The sequence below is a fragment of the Hypanus sabinus genome, chromosome 18 (genome assembly GCF_030144855.1).
Source record: "Hypanus sabinus isolate sHypSab1 chromosome 18, sHypSab1.hap1, whole genome shotgun sequence".
In the NCBI taxonomy this organism is placed as follows: Eukaryota; Metazoa; Chordata; class Chondrichthyes; order Myliobatiformes; family Dasyatidae; genus Hypanus; species Hypanus sabinus.
In genome coordinates, this window is record NC_082723.1 from 61,731,176 (window position 1) to 61,751,952 (window position 20,777).

Below are 20,777 nucleotides of genomic sequence, written 5' to 3' on the forward strand. Positions count from 1 at the left end.
CTATTTAGGCTACATCCACGCTACGCCGGATAAATCCGTAACCGAAGCTTTTTCTCTTCGTTTTAACCCTCCGTCCACACTAAAACGGCGTTTTCGTCCCCCGAAACCGGAGCTTTTCAGAAACGCTTTCCAGGGTGGGTATTTTTGAAAACGCTGCTCAGGCAGATCAGTGTGGACAGGGTAACCAGAGACTTCTGAAAATGCTATCAAACAGCAGCGCGTTATTTCATTGTTTTCTTGAACACAACCTAACAATTTCAGAACAGACGGCAGAGAGACTGAAGCCAGAATAGTTAGAAATGTACTCACCAAATACTTTGACCCATAACTTACTGAATAAATAAGTATACTCACTTTGCCCTGTATTCTGTCCTTGCTTGTATGAAGGTGGTTTATCTATTTATGCAAGTACTTCTCTGACAATAGATGTGTAACAGCCTAATGTAACATTGTATGGAAATACAAGATAACACTGATGCAGGCATGTTTTACACATTTAACAAGGTGCTTTATTAATATAGCAGAGTTAGTCAGTTTTTCAATGTTCGTCGTCAGCCGGGTCATACAGTCCATGAACTCCCAGTCCATTGCCTCCATACGCTACAGTATTTGTTTTTTTTAACTTTTAAATCTTCCTGCACGAGAGCCAACACCTGCCCGTCGTTTAAGTTTTTCCAGCCTGTAACTGAACAAACACGCACCGTCTTTCACAACGAGATCCAACACTAAACATGTCGCTTGTTTTTGGTAGGTGTGTCCTGTGCATGTGCAATAGGAGGAGATTCGATGAAATCTCCATTTCAATGTGGATAGAGATATTTTTAAAAACGCATAGTGTGGACGCCTATCGTTTTTTACGCGAAACCAGCGTTTCCAAAATTATCCGGTCTAGTGTGGATGTAACCTTAGCCTTTCTAAAACCCGTCCTGCTATGCAATTTCTGCCCTGCCAAAGCATGCCCAGGCATGCCTGGACAAGATAGAAAACTTTTCAGCTTACATTGCGGGCAACATTTTAATTGGCTTGAATTATGAATTGAAATAACAAATACAGGCGATTTGAAAATGCATGAGGACAGCAAGTCCAACAGCTTTCAAGGATCGAGACACAAGAGACTAAAGGTGCTGGAATCTAGAGCAACAAACAAAAAAGCTGGAAGAGACCAGTAGGTGGGCAGCAGGAGGAAACGAGGCAGTCAAGGATTCAGTTCAAGTCAGGACTGGAAAGAGATGAGACAGTCAGTATAGACAAGAGGAAGGGGTGAAGCAAGAACTGGTAGGTGATAGGGAGATCCAGGTGAGGAGGTTAATAGGCAGGCGAGGGAGGGGAGAGGCCGCAAGCTGGGAGGCAATAGGTGGAATTGATGAAGGGTTGAAGATGGTAGAAACTGATAGGAGAGGAGGATGGACATAGAAAAAGGGAGGGAGAAGGATGACCCTCCCTTTTGTGAATTGTGCCTCAACAATCACCTCAGTACTCTGATTCTGGCCTCTTCTGATTCTTATCACAGCACCAGTGGCTCTAGTATCAGCTTCCTTGATCTGAAGCCCTTAAATTCTTTCCTTAAAACTCTCCCCTTTTTAAGGTGCTCTGTCCCAAATGGCTCTGTGTCAAATCTTGAGGATGACTCTTCGGTAAAGTACCAGGGCCTTCTTTACAATGAAAAAGGCACTATGTAAATACTACTGACTGCTCAGCTTTAAATAGGAGCATATGCAGAGTTGCATTTATATAGCATCTTTCATGGCCACAGAGCACGTCAAAATACTTCCGACTTAGTGTCGTTGCTGTACCATAGGAGGTGTGGCAGACAAATTGTACAAAGCAAGGACCAATGTTAAAACCAACATCATTAAACACAGATTAACTGTGTGCTTTGCCAACACAGTATCAACCATACTTTGATGTTGACTCACTGGCTGTCAAGACCTTTGAGATGGTCCTTCAAGAAGGGAAGGGCCATTCTTTACAGCCTCAAACAAAACTCTACAACTTGGAAGGCAGCTTTTTGGGTGATAACCCACCTAGAACAAGTAGCAAGTGGGTCAAGTGAACAAACACACCACCTGTCACTGGACTGGAAACAGGCCGTTCTGTTTTTTTCCATTCAGACACTACTAGCCTGGCTGTGCAAAGGCAAAATACCTCAGTGAAATCCATCCCTGGTCAGAGGTTAGATCTCAGTCTTCGAACTCCGTTTTCACTGTGGTCAGTGAAAATTTGATCTGCAAGATTTGCAAGTGGCTTCACCCCACGACTGGGACAACGCTGTGTGACTCCTGCACGGGATCGAGAAGAACTGCTGCATCATCCTCTTGCCCCCGTCGTAATGAAACACCGAGTTTCACCCGGGATCACATTCAGTGGCATTCATGCCTGTCAAGTACTGAACCACTCAACAGCGTGTTTACAACAGTTTCTGTTTCCTAGACTTTTGCAGGAGAAACAGACGATGCTAAATAAAAGAAAACATGTTTTATTTTAAATGGAGATGTGCCAGCTAAAACAAACAAGGCTTATGACAAACTGGAGCCTAGAAGAGTAAAGCACTGCACGAGCTCTTCAGCCCCAAATGCTGAGCCAACCTATATAAGTCTACTCCACAATCAATTCCTCCTGCACAGCACATAACCTCTCCATTCTCATTTCATCCATGTGCTCATTTAATAGACTCATAAATGTCCCTTTTGTATCAGTCTGTACCAACACCCCTGGCAGCACGTTCCAAGAACCTACCACTCCCTGTGTAAAAACCTACCTCCGATATTTCCCCTAAACCTTTCTCCACCTGTTTCCGTTTCCATTAAGCTGGTCTTCACAATGACATCCATAACCTTCTTTACAGGATCAAAATGCTTTCAGTATCAGGTCCTTAATGTGATTACGTTTTTTTACCTGAAATCAACTTTTAAAAGTTATGTGCGATGTGGTGATCCTGCCTCCAGTTCCAACAGTACAGGAGAACTGACTGACTATTTATTGGGTGCCAAATATTACTGAGCACTCTCTGTCTTTAAGGGAGTGCTGGAAAGCCACCTTATCAACTGCTTCTGTCTGTTTTTTTTAAGGGAGCTTCTTAACTAGATCCCCTCCTCTTCCTATTCCCCAGCACGATGCACATTTAACCCCTTCAGAATTATTACTAGATGTTCTCCATCACCCTTCTGGGAGATTTCCATGTCTTGTCTCTGCTTCTTTTGCAGGCAAAGGAGACAAGTAGATTATCGAGAATTCTTCGCGGCTCTATTGCACAGTGCCCGTTAATTGTAGCTCTACTTCATGCATTAACTAGAGAGTAAAGGGAAACGTTCGGCTGGATTCAGCCAGGATTGATTCGTTGGTCTCCTGAGTGAAGGGGGATTACTCTTCGTTCTCTTGAAAAGTTTACACCTCAAAAGAAATGAGTAAAATTAATTGGTGCTGAGTGCAAAATCTCTTCTACCTTCTGCCTTCTAAAAGCAATCAGGAAACACAATACTTAAGAGCAATTGAGACCTCCAACCACTAACCACAGTTGTACAGAGAACATTGAGAGAAAGGATACAGTATCATCTCCTTGACCCGTCGGCTGCTCCTACCCAGATACAGATTCTCTTACACTTGAATCCTGAAACAAGGCTTGTAAATAAAATATTAACCCCATCATATCCCCGTGTTCCTGATGCTGAAGATCTATTCCCCCTCTTTCACACACATGCACATTCTCCCCAGTCGGGCTGGCTGATCTTATCGCACACGATGTGGCAGCTGCCTCTCTGGTTTATGTCACAGGAACCAAAGCCCAGATGTGACTGGTGCACTTACTGCTGCCCACTCAGGATGAATTACTAGGTAAATATATTAAACTTTTGAATCAAGTTAAGCCATCAAAGCTGACAGCATCACCAGCACTAATGGAAACCCAGATAGCAGAAACTTTTAACTTCTCTGTTCCAGAGGAATCAGTTGGTACATTTTGAAACTGACCATGCTTTCATAATATTTTATTTATTATTTTATATTATATTTTATTCTAATAAATATTTTATTTATTAGAATAATTGTGACTGAAACTGCTAGGATAGGATGTTCAGGAATTGGGCTGAGTATTACGAATGAGCGTATTAAAAAGGGGTTGGGAGCACAAAAAAAAACAGGAAAAAGCCGGAAGCAGTCCACAGATCAAATAGCAGTGACAGGGAGGAGGGCAGAAATTCAATATTGATCACAAATGTTGGCTAGAAGGTTGAATGAAAATGTAAACTGGTTTAGGAAATGAGAGCCATCTGGGTGGGGGATGCTGATGCATGTGGTCCAGTTCACTGTGCAGAATTTGTCCCTGGTCAAGGGGACCAAAGGCATGTGCATTCTCACCCCACACATTTTGTTTCTATTGGAAGTAATAACCGAAGAGGAATTCCAGTTCCCTGCCCCTTGTTGAACGCAGCAGAAAGAAGAATTGCTTTGAAGCCCCTAGCAGTGTCAAAATCACCCGGAGGGAAACAGGAAATCTATTTGCTTTGTGATTCAATTTTTTCTTCATCTCATACACAGCATCACATTTCATAAAGTCGGTGTGATTACTGATGCAGGTGACTACTTTGCATTACTGATTCTGCATCAATAACTGCACCAGCAGCTCCAATCGTTTTCTCATAACAAGGTTTGTACCCAAATCACATATCCACCGTGTTGTTATATAAATTGCTATTTTTGCCTTTTAGAATATTAAAAAAACATCTGGATCTCCTGGGTTGCATGCTTGAGATTGCTCTTGAAATAAAGGCAGGGAAACGCGTTGCCTTGAAACGGTCCATGTAGGATATCAGTGGCCTTGGTCACTCTATGAAAGGTACACAGTGAGCAAAGGTCAACCTGTTTTTTACCTAGAGGGATTAAATGGTGCATAATGAGTCACAATGAAAGAAAGACTTCAATGAATGAAGGGCTTCGCTTCCATTTGAGCTCAATGCCTTCTATGCTCGCTTTGATCATCAAAACATGGAGAAACCATCATGAACTCCCACAGCCCCTGATGATCCAGTGAATTCAGTGTTTGAGACCAACATGAGAGCATCCTTCAAGAGGGTGAACCCATGGAAAGCAACTGGCCCAGGTAAGGTACCTAGCCAGGTACTAGAGACCTGTACTAATCAACTGGCTGGAGTGTTCATTGAGATCTTTAACGTCTCGCTTCAGCAGTCTGAAGTACCCACCTGCTTCAAGCAGTCTTCACTTATACCGGCGCCTAAGAAGAAAGTGGTTACCTGCCTCAATGATTATCATCCAGTAGCACTTACATCCACTGTGATAAAGAGCTTTGAGAGGTTGGTGATGAAACATATCAACTTCTGCCTGAGAAGCAACTTGGATCCACTCCTACTGGTGCATCAGGTGCCACCTCATTGGCTCCTTACTCAACCCTGGAACACTTGTCATCTTTATTGATTTCTGGATCAGCATTCAATACTATGATCTTCTCAAAACTGATCAATAAGCTTCAAGACCCTGGCCTCAATATCTCCTTGTGCAATTGGATCCTCGTTTTCCTCCCTTGCAGACCCCAGTCAGTTTGGATTGGCAAGAGCACCTCCTCCATGATCTCAGTCAAAAGGTGCGCCACAAAGTTGTGTGCTTAGCCCCCTGCTCTACTCACTTTACACGTTTGACTGTATGGCTAAGCACATCTCCGATACCATATTCAAGTTGGCTGGTGACACCACTGTAGTAGGCAGATTCAAAGGTGGTGACGAATGAGCATATAGGAGCGAGATTCTAAATCTGGCTAAGTGACGCCACTGGTACCACAATAACAACCTCTTATTCTCAGCGAGACCAAGGAGCTGATTATTGACTACAGGAGCAGGATACCAGAGGTCCATGAGCTGCTCCTCATCAGTGGATCCGAGGTAGGGAGGACTTTAAATTCCTCAGTGTATGATTTCAGAAGACCTGTCGTGGGCCCAGCACGTAAGTGCAATTATGAAGAAAGCACTGCAGTGCCTCTACTACTAGGAATTTGTGAAGACTCAGCATGACATCTAAAACTTTGACAAACTTCTATAGCTGTGTGGTGGAGAGTATATTGATTGTCTGGCTGCTTCACAGCCGTGAATGGAAACACCAATGCCCTTGAATGGAAAATCCTACAAAAAGTAGCCGATAAAGGCCTCCCCACCACTGAGCACATCTACAAGGAGCATTGTCACAGGAAAATACCAGCCATCATCAGGGACCCCCACCACACAGGTCATACTCTCTTTTTACGTCGTCCATCAGGAAGAACATACGGGAGCCTCAGGACTCACACCAGCAGGGTCAGGAACAGTCATTACCACTCAACCATCAGGTTCTTGAACCAAAAGGGATAACCACCCAACTTCACGTGCCTCATCACTGAAATGTTCTCAGAACTATGGACGCACTTTTGGGAACTCTTCATCTCATGTTCTCAATATTTATTGCTTATTTATGTATTACTATTACTTCTTTCCTTAGTGTGTGCACAGTTTATCTTCTCCACACTGGTTAAACGACGAATTAGTGTGGTCTTTCATTGATTCTATTATGGTTATTATTCTATTATAGACGTATTGAGTATGTCTGCAAGGAATGAATCTCAGTTGTATATGGTGACATATATGTACTTAGATAATAAATTTTCTTTGAACTTTGAAGACTTGCATTTATATTTTATACTCTTCTGGCAAGATCCGAGCACTTTACAGAAAATACAGATAATCTGCAGTGTAACAACTGCTGGAATATCGAACACAATTTCCAGTGATTGCACAGCAGGCTTGCATAATATACAGGGACAACAACCAGAAAAAACAGCTGACTGCCATTTTATCATTTTGTGATTCCAGCATTCCCTTCAGCATTGTTATTATATTTTAATTCACACCCAGGTGCTCTTTTAAACTTTCACCTATTCAACAATTACCCAATGATAGTAACTGAGGAATAACGGCTAGGATATTGTGGCAAACCCATCTTTGACTTGGGGAGAATCCATCCATCTTAGTCACTCCATCCAACCCAAATCTCTTTGATCTATCTCTGCAAATCAAAACTCTTAAGTTTTATCACTTTCTAAATTCCGATGAAGGAGCACCAGTCTGAGATAATTTCCCAGATGCTGCCTGACCTGATGAGTATTTACATACTTTCTGCTTCTGTTTCATTGAAGACAACTCCCCTGCTCTATTTTAAAAACTACATCAGGAAATTTTATCTACTTGAGAAAGTAGATCGATGTATCCAAACATCAGAACTGCCTCTGTTTCACGCTGCATTGTTAGTTTAGATTTTGTGCCCAAGGCCATGGAATGGCTCTTCTGATTCAGAGGTGAGATTACTCCCAACTGAACCACAGCTGATCCTCCATACCAGAAGTTTCTCAAACTGGAACTCAAGAATGAGAGGAGATCTTACAGATTCATGTAATGTTATGAAAAGGATTCATAGGATAGAGGCAGGAAGGTTGTTTCCACTGGTAGGTGAGACTAGAAGTAGGGGACATAGCCTCAAGATTCGGAGGGAAGTAGATTTAAGATGGAGATGAGGAAGAGCTGCTTTTTCCAGAGAGTAGTGAATCTGTGGATTTCTCTGACAATGAAGCAGTGGAGGCTACCTCAGTAAATATATTTAAGACAAGGTTGGATAGATTTTTACATAGTAGGGGAATTAAAGGCAATGGGGAAAAGGCAGGTAGATGGAGATGAGTCCATAGCCAGATCAGCATGATTTTATTGGATGGCGGAACAGGTTCGATGGGCCAGATGTTCTCATATTCTTATGCCTGCATCACAACCTGGTACAGATGCTTCAATGCTCAGCAGCACAAGAGGATGCAGATGGTTATAGACTTGTTGATACAATCCTCCTTACCAATAAGGACATTTTCAAGACGTGGTGCTTTAGAAAGGTGGCATCCATCATTCAGAACACTCTCCATCAGGGATATGCCTTCTCCTTGGGGATCAGTCAGGGGGCACTCAACCCTGTAGGAACAGCTTCTGCCCCACTACCATCAGATTTCAGAATGGTCCATGAATCCATGAACACTACCTCATAAACCATTTTTTGCACTATATATTTGTTTTGAATTTATTATAATTTTATGCCTTTGTACTGTACTGCTACAGCAAAAACAACAAGTTTCACACCATATAAGTCAAGCATTGACAGAACATCGACAGACTCGCCTGTCTTAGTGACAAATTATCCCTCTTAGTCCTTGGACAATGAAAGGCAGAAATTAAACTAAAAAAGAGAAACATTTGCAAATATATCATGAGAATATCGGCCGTTGTTTTTCAAGAAACTCAGTTCGAGAGTATAAAGGTACAGCAGTGTAAAATATGTTGGTGTCTGTAGTGGCGGCTTGTCTCCTGTAAAATCAAGTGTGTGGCAGCTTTAAAATAAACTCCCTTCCCAGCAACATTGGTGGTTAAAGCCATTGATCAATACAGCACAGATGCAAGCCCTTCAGCCCAACAAGTCCATGTCGACCAAGTTGTCTACCCAGCTAGTCACAATTTCTTGCCTTCGGCTCTTACCCATCTGAGCCCCACCCCTCCATTTTCACTTATTTATTGAGGTGCAGCACGGAGAAGAGCTGTCCAGCCTTTGAGTCATGTCACTTCAGTAACCCTGGTTAACCCTAGCCTAATCACGGGATAATTTACAGTGACCAGTTAACCTACTGGATACATCTTTGGACTGTGGGAGGAAACAGACAGACAGACATACTTTATTGATCCCGAGGGAAAGTGGGTTTCGTTACGGTTGTACCAACCAAGAAGAGTGTAGAGATATAGCAATATAAAACCATAAATAATTAAATAATAATAAGCAAATTATGCCGTGTAAATTAGTCCAGGACCAGCCTATTGGCTCAGGGTGTCTGACATTCCGAGGGAGGAGTTGTAAAGTTTGAGGGCCACGGGCAGGAATGACTTCCTATGACGCTCAGTATTGCATCTCGGTGGAATGAGTCTCTGGCTGAATGTACTCCTGTGCCTAACCAGTACATTATGGAGTGGATGGGAGTCATTGTCCAAGATGGCATGCAACTTGGACAGCATCCTCTTATTAGACACCACCGTCAGAGAGTCCAGTTCCACCCCCACAACATCACTGGCCTTACGAATGAGTTTGTTGATTCTGTTGGTGTCTGCTACCCTCAGACTGCTGCCCCAGCACACAACAGCAAACATGATAGCACTGGCCACCACGGACTCGTAGAACATCCTCTACACCCAGGAAAAAGCTATGCATTCCACAGGGAGAGCGCCATTACAGAACAGTGCCGGGATTGAACTCCGAACTCCGAGCTGTAATGGCGTCAAGCTAATCACTTCGCTACCATGGTGACCGAAGCCACATACCTGGCCAATACTGTGTGTGGCCATCACTGCCCGTTTTCCCTCTTTTGCAATGAAATGAAACAAGGCCGCATTTGTTGATATTCTGTCCAGAGAAGCAAACTTCTTGGTGACCCATTTATACATAAATACACCTCACCTCACTCAGTCACCTGCTTCACTTTCACCAAAAGACTTTCAAGAACATAAATCAGATTATCCAGGTAAGAATGGAGAACGGTTTAAAGTGATAAATTCAGGAAAATACCACTGCGCATGGGGAAACGATTATCAGTGCTTTGGTAATGTATGATACTACTAACTGAACAACCCAAACCCAGCAGCCCATATTATTTCATCCCCTCTATCTACCACTGAAGTTTGCTTTTCTGAGAAGATAAATACTATGGGGATTTGCTGCTACACTTTAGCTAATGTAACATTAAGATGACTGGGTCAAATGTCATACTGGCAGCCAATCACAATGTAAAGGCGGGGCTAAAGGTTTGATTTCATGATCCCTCTTGAATCAGTTCTACTTGAGATATTGCTTTATTTTATGTAATGTGCTTCCAACAGCTAATCGGGCAAATTCCATAAATGATTTGACAGAATTTTATATTAATCAATCAGATACCAAACCAAAAAAATATATTTAAAGGGTGTGTTGAGTGCTCTGTTTTGGAACTACAAAAACATAAAAACTAATCGAAAAGAAAACAAGAGAGCCAGGAGAAAAGTTGTGTACTTCATGTTTACTTGAAGCGAGGCGCACACGTATCATGTGATAGCGTTATGACACTTATTTTTACATATAACCTGGAATGAATTATTTAAATGTTAACTTAATGAATCAATATATTTACAATATTACTCAAATACTACTGAAACATTAAATGTACAATGTTCCTCCCTGCTAAGCTATAAACTCCAACTCAATATATATATAACACTTCTTAACTGCTTGATAGACATAGTCTTGATAGATCATGGATTTGCACCTTGGAAAGTTTCCAGGGCACAAGCCTGGGCAAGGTTTCCTTTTTAATGGAGACCGGCCCAAGCTTCAAGTCTCCCCTCTCCACGCCTCCAATGTTGTCCAAGGGAAGGGCATTAGGACCCATACAGCTTGGCACCGGTGTCGTCGCAGAGCAATGTGTGATTAAGTGCCTTGCTCAAGGACACACAGGCAAGCCTCAGCCAAGGCTTGAACTAGCGACCTTCAAATCTCTAGACGAACGCCTTAACCACTTGGCCACGCACCATCATTCATATTCATTCTCATTCTCATTCTCATTCTCATTCTCTCTCTCTCTCTCTCTCTCTCTCTCTCTCTCTCTCTCTCTCTCTCTCTCTCTCTCTCTCTCTCTCTCTCTCTCTCTCTCTCTCTCTCTCTCTCTCTCTCTCTCTCTCTCTCTCTCTCTCTCTCTCTCTCTCTCTCTCTCTCTCTCTCTCTCTCTCTCTCTCTCTCTCTCTCTCTCTCTCTCTCTCTCTCTCTATATATATATATATATATATATATATAGCTCACTTCTAATCCACTTTGATTTCTATTTATGATTATTATCACCTGGGGTATTCGCTGTTTTCGTTGAAACTGTGAATTTGTCCATTTTGCGCCTTTTTAAAAACTCAGTCCTGTCTTTCCTTTCAAAGAACATGTGCTGCACTGGGTTTTCTTTTAACTCAAACGACTCACTGTGCTTCAATAGGTCGGTGGCTATCTTGGGTTTATTTAAAAATACCTCCTCACCACTGTTACTCCAAAATATAAAAAGAATCTAGTTGAAAGGAAACAAGAGAGTCGGGAGATAAGTCATGTGAGGCACACACGTATCACGTGGTAACGTCATGACAATTCACATATTTTTGCATATAACCCATAATGAATTATATAAATGAACAAAAATGCTTAATCAAACAATATATTTACAATATCACTCAAATACAACTGAAATATTAGGTACACAGCAGTGAGCATACTCCTGGTTATAGGTGGCATGTAGTGAATTCAATGGTTGGCTCGATGAACCAATTTTCTCATCACTGCATGACCATGTTACTTGTACCCAGCAGGTATACAAGAGCATCTAACTGTTAACACTACAAGATACTTGTAAAACTCACTGAACAGCAGGAGCTTGGAAACCCAGGTTGTAAGTGCTGATTGCTCATTTCAAGGGCCACCTCCAGAGTTTACACCAGTTTCAGTACCACATTTGCTGTCACGCAGTGGAATATCAGAAGCAGAATGTGATTTATCATCACTGACATATGTCATGATATTTGTACTTTTGTGGCTCCACTACAGTGTGAGACATAAAGAAATTACTCCAAGTTACAATATGAAAGAAACAAATTGAGCAAAAGAGGAATAGCAAGGTAATGTTTCTGACTTATGAACCATTCAGAAATCTGATGACGTGGAGAGGAAGCAGTTACTAAAATGTTGTGTGGGTCTTCAGGCTTCTGGACCTCCTCCCCAATGGAAGTAATGAAAAGAAGCATGTCCCAGATGGAGGGGTCCTTAAATGATGGATCTTCAGCACAATTAAGTTCCTTTTATGAAGAGTAATGCACAGGAAAACAGAATTAAACTCTAAATATTGGGCTTTACAATTTAAATTTTATGTATCACACAGCTTAATACTGACATTAACATTGCCAACCTTTGCATGAGATAGTATAACATGAGTAAAAAATAACTCAGATGGTAAGTTTCCAAAAGCAAAAATTTGCTTGGGCAGAGGATTATTTCATTGGTAGCACTCACTATCATAAATCAAAAAGAGCCCTGAAAGTTGAGACAGAATCGCTCTCTGCCTCATTTCTACTTCCCAGATGCACTTGGTTACAAATAGTACGCCCCTGTCAGTCAGTGGAAGCTTTCTGACATGATGGAATGGAGTATCTTTGTTTTCTAAGTGGCACTGCTCTGCTTGAGATGATGCAGCCCTTTCGAGATTTCAATCTGTCGTCATGCATTCCAGCCTCCTGCTCAGGCAAGAGAATGCCAGAACACCTGCCAGCTCCAGCACCAAGGGGATTCGAAAAACCCTGCCAAGAGAGACCATTGCAAGCCGGTGAGAAAGAAAAGGCACGGAGAATTTTTAATGGTGGGGGCACACCGCTGTCCACACCTTACAAAATAGAATCATGTCTGCTCCACGTGACAGATTCCTGGGCAAAGCTGAAAGAGAGAAGCACAGTTCGTTGTCAGCATGCTGCTTTTGTTTTGTGTTGTTGCTTTAATGAGCTCTGTCAGTTGTATGCATCAAACTTCACCCCCACCCCGACCCCCAACTGAGTGGCATCAAGGGAACTGCAAGAAACTTCTGCCTTTATCGCAAAAGGTGGTTCCGCTCACGATGCAGGGCGGGAAGGACACCATCCAACCCAATGAATCTATGCTGACTCTGAGAGCAAACACATCAGTGCCATTTATTGCATGTCCTTCACACGGCATATCAATTCACCTTGATTCACTTGTCACCACCTACTACCAGGGTAATCTGAAGTGACTCAACAGCACACAGAGTCATACAGCATAGAAACAGGCCTTTTGGCCCAACTGGTCCATGCTAACAAGATACTCCATCCAAGCTAGTCCCATTTGTCCGCGTTTTACCCATAACCTTCTAAACCTTTCCAGTCCGCGTACCTGTCAAGCTATCTTTTAAAAGCTGTTAATACACCTGCTTCAACCACGCTCTCTTGCAGCTCAGTTAACATACATACCATTGCGTGACAGAACTTACCCTCAAGTTCCCATTTAATCTTTCCCCCTTACCTTTAGCACATGCCCTCTAGTTTTTGATTCCCAAGCCCTGTCACACACAGCTCTGAGACACCAGGCAAGGTCATTTGATTCCAAACAATTGGTTCATTGATCATTCCCACTCTCCCCCCTCTCCCATCCCCTTTTTCCAAACAAAATTCCCCTCTCCCTGCCCCCGTCCCACTCTCAGTCCACAGTAGAGACCCAAGTGTAATATATGTAATGTATGTACAGTGTAATACATGATTCCTGGGATGGCAGGATTTTCATATGAAGAAAGACTGGATCAACTAGGCTTATACTCACTGGAATTTAGAAGATTGAGGGGGGATCTTATTGAAACATATAAAATTCTAAAGGGATTGGACTGGCTAGATGCAGGAAGATTGTTTCTGATGTTGGGGAAGTCCAGAATGAGCGGTCACAGTTTAAGGATAAAGGGGAAGCCTTTTAGGACCGAGATGAGGAAAAACTTCTTCACTCAGAGAGTGGTGAATCTGTGGAATTCTCTGCCATAGGAAACAGTTGAGGCCGGTTCATTGGCTATATTTAAGAGGAATTTAGATATGGCCCTTGTGGCTAAAGGTATCAGGGGGTATGGAGAGAAAGCAGGTACAGTGTTCTGAGTTGGATGATCAGCCATGATCATACTGAATGGCAGTACAGGCTCAAAGGGCCGAATGGCCTACTCCTGCATCTATTTTCTATGTTTCTATATCAGAATCAGCTTTATCATTGCTCACATCCTGTATGTCATGAAATTTGTTTTCTTTTTTCATCAGCAGTACAGTGTAATATATAAAATTACTACAGTGTTGTGCAAAAGTGTTAGACATCCTAGATACATATACGTGTGCCTAAGATTTTTTTTTATTATTAGTTTTTCAAAACATTTTACAAATTAAAAACCCCAAATCCCAGTGAGGAACATTAAAACAGTGCAAAATTAAGCATACAATAACAATATGCTACAAAGGAAGAGAATTTAGCAAAAAAAAGCACCTAAATTAAAGACAAGTAAGCTTAGTGTCCTCCCCAAGCCCCACAACACAAGAAAAAAACAACAGCAACTCCAGACCAACCACAACACAATATAGAGAGAATAAGTCAGGACCGCCAAGCTCCCAGACTGTGAATACACTCAGCAACAGAGGATAATAATGCCTTCTACCAGAAAAAAAAGGAGCTGAAAGCAAGGGACCAAAAAGAAAAAAAAACCCTAGTCAAGAGGAAGGTTATGAAAGTACTCGATGAAAGGTCCCCAGACCTTATGGAACTTTAGATCTGAATTGAGAACTGAATAATGAATTTTTTCGAGGTCCAAGCAGGCCATGATGTCGTTAAGCCATTGAGCATGAGTGGGCGGGGCAGCATCTCTCCATCTGAGGAGGATCAAGCGTCTAGCCAGGAGAGAGGCAAAGGATAATATTCAGCATTTGGTCGGACCCAGACATAAATCTGTCTCGCCCCAAAAACCGAACAGAGCAATTAAGGGGTTTGGTTCTAGGTGCTGATTCAGAATACACGATAACATAGTGAAGACATCTTTCCAGAATTTCTCCAAGCTAGGACAGAACCAGTACATATGGATGAGAGAGGCCACGCCCCTCTTGCATTTATCACAGAGCAGACTAATGCTAGGGTAGAATCGAGATAGTTTAGATTTAGACATATGGGCTCTATGAACAATCTTAAACTGTAAAAGGCAGTGGCGAGCACAGAGAGAGGTTGAGTTAACCGATTTGTGAACTGAATCCCAGCTCTCCTCAGATAAGGAGATATTTAAATCCTGCTCCCAGGCCATTTTGATTTTATCCATGGGGGCCCGTCGTAAGGCCGCTAGTTTATCTCAGATGATTGATATTAAGCCTTTACCTAGTGGATTCATGGAAAGAAATAGGTCCATAGCATTTTTCGCAGGCATTTCAGGAAAGTTAGGAATTAAAGGAGCAATAAAGTGTCAGATTTGGAGATATCTTAAAAAATGAGCATTGGGCAGATTGAACTTAACAGAGAGCTGCTGAAAAGAAGCAAAGTGATTATCAATGAAAAGATCTTCAAAATGTCTAATGCCCTTCCTATACCAAACCTGAAATGCTGAATCATATGTAGTAGGTAAAAAAAGGTGATTATGAGCAACAGGGCTGGAAACGGAAAACCCCTGGAAACCATAGCATTTCCTGATCTGAGCCCATATACGCAAAGTGTGTCTAACAAGAGGATTAGCTATTGATCTGGGCAGACTACTAGGGAGTGCAGAGCCAAGAAGTGCAGAGATAGATAATTCTTTGGTGGAGCTCAGCTCCATCGCCACCCAGTTAGGGCACTCGGGTTGGCCATGGAAGAAAGACCAGAAGGTAGCACAACGTATATTAGCTGCCCAATAATATAAACAAAAGTTAGGTAAAGCCATGCCACCCTCTTTTTTAGATTTTTGGAGATGGATTTTATTAATTCTAGAGTGCTTATTCTGCCACCGATATGACAAAACAATAGAGTCTAAGGAATCAAAAAAAGATTTAGGAATAAAAATTGGGATAGATTGAAATAGGTATAAAAATTTGGGGAGAACATACATTTTAACAACATTAATACGACCGACCAAAGACATAGATAGAGGTGACCATTGTACCAGACTCTGTTTTATAGCATATGAAAGGTTGGCAAAGTTTTCACGAAAGAGATCTTTGAACTTCCTTGTGACTATAATTCCAAGATAAGTAAATTGATTATGGACTACTTTAAAAGGGAGATCATGAAATGTTAGTTCTTGTGCTTCTTTATTAATTGGGAGAAGTTCACTCTTATGTAAATTAAGTTTATAGCCAGAGATCTGGCTAAACTGGTCAAGAAGTGAAAACATTAGCGGTAAGGATGTAGACGGATTTGAGAGAAAGAGTAATAAGTCATCAGCATAGAGAGAGACTTTATGCTCAACACCCCCTCTCCAAATCCCAGTCAATTCAGGGCAGTTTCGAAATGCTATCGCCAGAGGTTCCATAGCCAAATCAAAGAGAAAGGGACTTAAGGGGCATCCCTGGCGGGTGCCACATTTGAGATTAAATACTTGGGATTTCTGAAAATTGGTTAAAACAGAGGCAGTAGGATACAGGTACAGCAATTGGATCCAAGAGATGAAACTTTGACCAAGGTCAAATTTTTCTAAAACTGCAAAAGGGTAGTTCCACTCTATACGATCAAATGCTTTCTCCGCATTGAGGGAAATAACACATTCAGGAATCCCAGTTGGAGGTGAGTATAAGATATTAAATAAACGCCGAATGTTAAAAAAAGGGAAACGGTTTTTAATAAAGTCTGTTTGGTCATCAGAGATAATGGAGGGAATGACGGTTTCTAATCTATGAGCCAAAACTTGTGTGCCTAAGATTTTTGCATGGTACTGTATATTCAATGCCCTGACTGATGGAGGCCAGCATTGCCAAAAGGCCTCACCAAGCTGCTTACTTGCGACTCCACTTTCAGTGAACATTGTACTTGAAAGTTGAAGTCCCTCTGTTCTCCAACACTTGCCAGGGTTTTTCCACTCCTTGTTAAAATCCAACCTGGTTGCGACTTTCCAAAAACCCAATGCCTTGGACTGATCGGAACATCTTTGAGATGCGTGAAGACATGGGAGCTACGCTATCACTTGTCATTTTTATTGATCAATTTAAGTTGAGAAACATTTATTTTATTTAGTGATACAGTGTGGAGGAGACCCTTCTGGCCCTTGGAGCCATGCTGCCCCTACACCCCCAATTAATCCTAACTTAAACACAGGACAAGTTACAATGACCCATTAACCAACCCGGTCTGTCTTTGGCCTGTGGGAAGAAAGTGGAGCACCCGGGGAAAACTCACCCATTCTATGGGGAGGACATACAGAGTCTCCTTACAGAATGACACCAGAATTAAACTCTGAACTCCAGAATGCCTAAAGCTGTAAAAGCAGTGCGCGAACCACACTGCTACTGTGGTTAGCTTAACAACTGTAAAGTTATCATTATAATTCCCTATTAATCTGATCAGGTAAAACGACAATGAATTCGAGGTCAAATTAAAACCACAACAGTGAATAAAAATGGATACACCCTGAGCCAGCTTACTTATTTATTTTAACTTCATGGTAAATTAGAAACAGCTACCAGAAGGTAGAGTGGATCCAGGCAGTCTGGAACTTCTAATCCATTGATCCCAAAAGTTTTGACCGGTTTTTCCCAGGCTGAAGTTACTCCCCATAAGATAAACTTAAGACTGGGAGAATAAAATGCTAGTTCTTCATTGGAATAAAAATAATGCACAATTCTTGACACATGCGATCAGTTTTTTTTTAAGCCAACAATATGTGTGAAAGATATTCTACAACTCAAAATACTGTTCCATCTTTGACAGGGATATCTTGAGCAATGACCAACCTCTGCATGAATGCCCAGAAATTGTTGGAAATACATTATAAAAACAACTTTATTTTCCACTTAAAACAAACAAAGTGCTGGAGGAACTCAGCAGCCCCGGCGGCATCTATATGGAAAAAAGTACAGTTGACATTTTGGGCCGAGACCCTTTGCCGGGACTATACTTTTTTCCATTGACACTGCCTGGCCTGCTGAGTTCCTCTAGTATTTTGTATGTGTTGCTCGGATTCCAACATCTGCAGATTTTCTCTTGTTTGTGATTTCCCAGATTTCAGATGCTTTTACAATTCAGTCACTGCATGTGGACATCACTGGCAATGCCAGCATTTATTGCAAATCCTTAATTGCCTCAGAACAATGTAGGTTCTGGCAATCCAAAGTTTCAGAGTATCTTTATTATCAAAGTATGTGTAAATTATACAACTTTGAGATTTGTTTGCTTACAGGCAGCTACAAATCAAGAAACCCAAAAGAACCCAGTTAAAAAAAAATAAGGACTAACTCCCAACACACAGAGAAAGGGGGAAAAAATACACAAACCATAGAAGCCAGCAACAACATTCTAAATCAAAATGAGTCCTTGGATCCAAACCCTGGAGCAGGCCCAAAGCCTCAGTGTCAGTTCATCGTATTAGCGGGTTCTGAGCACAGCAGCCAGGGCAGTTTTCATAGCCTCAGCACCTTGGAGAGAGGAGTGAACACCATGGGAGAGTAAGTGAAATCGGCTCTCGCCTCCAATACCGGCCCCCTGTCTTCCCAGTCTCTCTGGGCCAGCATTTAAATTGACCAAACAGTGTCTCGTCCTTGCATTAGGACCCAGGCACCACGGCAGCAAAAGGCTCTGGGCCTAGATTACACCGCCCAGCCCAATGTCGCTCTCAATTTCTCCAAATCGAAGTAGTTTCAAATCCAGTAATTCAGGGGTTACCATCACTGGGACTAACGTTGTTTCAAACTCTAAATTATTGAAACAATGGAATTTTAACTTTGGCAGATGCATCGTGGGACTTGAACTCATGTCTCTGACTGGCTGGCCTGGATCATCAGTTGTGCAACCCATATACCATTGCACAGAAGCATGTCCTAAGGACTGCTAACACTGTGACCAATTATCATACAGTCATTGCATGAATCATATTTTTATGTGGTGCAAGACCAGATAAATTCAACTGCTTTGTACATTTTAGGTGAATTAAGATACAATGGACTAAAAATAATTTTTAAAAATTCTATTCTACTTTGCAACTATACATTTTTATGCTGGATTAAGCATTGATGGTGTGCCATCTGAATAGAAACACAGCTTTCTGGACCATATCAATTCTCAGCAGACACTGCACTCACCACGATATAATGGTCTCCTTCACAATTACGATAAGAATATTTAGCATTTATTTGCTAAGTTTCAACATTTCAGTTAGATATTAATTTATGCATACACCACCTGTGCAAAGAAGATTTGCAAATACATTTGAAAAGAAGGCTTTTCAAGTCAATAATAATATTAGGAAGAAAGTGTACTTTGGAATGAAGCAGATCCTTTGAAAACTAAAGTATTACCCTTGGAAATGAAAATATGCCATCTTAATAAATGATAAAAATGACCATTTTCAGAATATCAAAGCCTAAACACCTGAATTCTCTAAGCAAAACAAAATGAATTTCAATCATTAATTTCACTAAAATTTAAAACAGAAGTAAAATTTAGTCAGAAACAGGCCCATTCTGCCCTTCCTTCTGCCCAGCTCATCCATGCCCATCAAGTTATCTTGTGTGCCTATGTTTGCCCATGTGCCTCTGAACCTTTCCTACCATAGAGTTTAACTGTATTTTGAACAATGTAATTGTATCTGCCTCTACCGCTTCCTCAGCCCTGTGTGTGAAAAAAGTTGTCCCTGAGATCCTTTTTAAAACTTTCCTCTCTCACCTTAATTTTATGCTTCTTTACCCGGCAAAATAGACTGACTATTCACCTTATCTATGCCCTTTGTGATTTAACAAACCCCTATAATGTTACCCTTCATCCTCCTATACTCCAGGCAATGAAGTCCCAGCCTATTTCAGTCTCTCCTTATCACTCAAGTTCTCCAGTCATGGCAACTTGCTGTGGAATCTGTTTTGTAACCTCTCCAGGTTAGTTACCTCCTTTCTGTAGCTGGGTGATGAGAAATGCACACAATATTCCAGGTGTGGTCTTACCAGTTCTTTCCTGATCACCAGTGGCCTGTGCAGTTGTCATGTGATGTGCCAAGTGTCTCTCCTAAAGCCCTGATTGATGAAGGCAAGCATGTCAAATGCCTTCTTCACCACCTTGTCTACCTGTGTTGCCAGTTCCAGGGGACGATGGACTTGTAGCTCTCAGTCTCTCAATACTCTCCTGAGCGCTACCATTTAGACAATAGACAATAGGTGCAGAAGTAGACCATTTGGCCCTTCGAGCCTGCACCGCTATTCTGAGATCATGGCTGATCAGTTCCTGCCTTGTCCCCATATCCCTTGATTCCCCTATCCATAAGATACCTATCTAGCTCCTTCTTGAAAGCATCCAGAGACTTGGCCTCCTCTGCCTTCTGAGGCAGTGCATTCCAGACCCCCACAACTCTCTGGGAGAAGAAGTTTTTCCTTAACTCGGTCCTAAATGACCTACCCCTTATTCTCAAACCATGCCCTCTGGTACTGGACTCTCCCAGCATCTGGAACATATTTCCTGCCTCTATCTTGTCCAATCCCTTAATAATCTTATATGTTGCAATCAGATCCCCTCTCAATCTCCTTAATTCCAGTGTGTACAAGCCCAGTCTCTCTAACCTCTCTGTGTAAGACAGTCCAGACATCCCAGGAATTAACCTGGTGAATCTACGCTGCACTTCCTCCACAGCCAGGATGCCCTTCCTTAACTCTGGAGACCAAAACTGTACACAATACTCCAGGTGTGCTCACCAGGGCCCTGTACAAATGCAAAACTATTTCCTTGCTTTTGTACTCAATTCCCTTTGTAATAAAGGTCAACATTCCATTAGCCTTCTTCACTGCCTGCTGCACTTGCTCATTTACCTTCAGTGACTGATGAACAAGGACTCCTAGATCTCTTTGTATTTCTCCCTTACCTAACTCTACACCGTTCAGATAATAATCTGCCTTCCTGTTCTTACTCCCAAAGTGGATAACCTCACACTTATTCACATTAAATGTCATCTGCCAAGTATCTGCCCACTCACTCAGCCTATCCAAGTC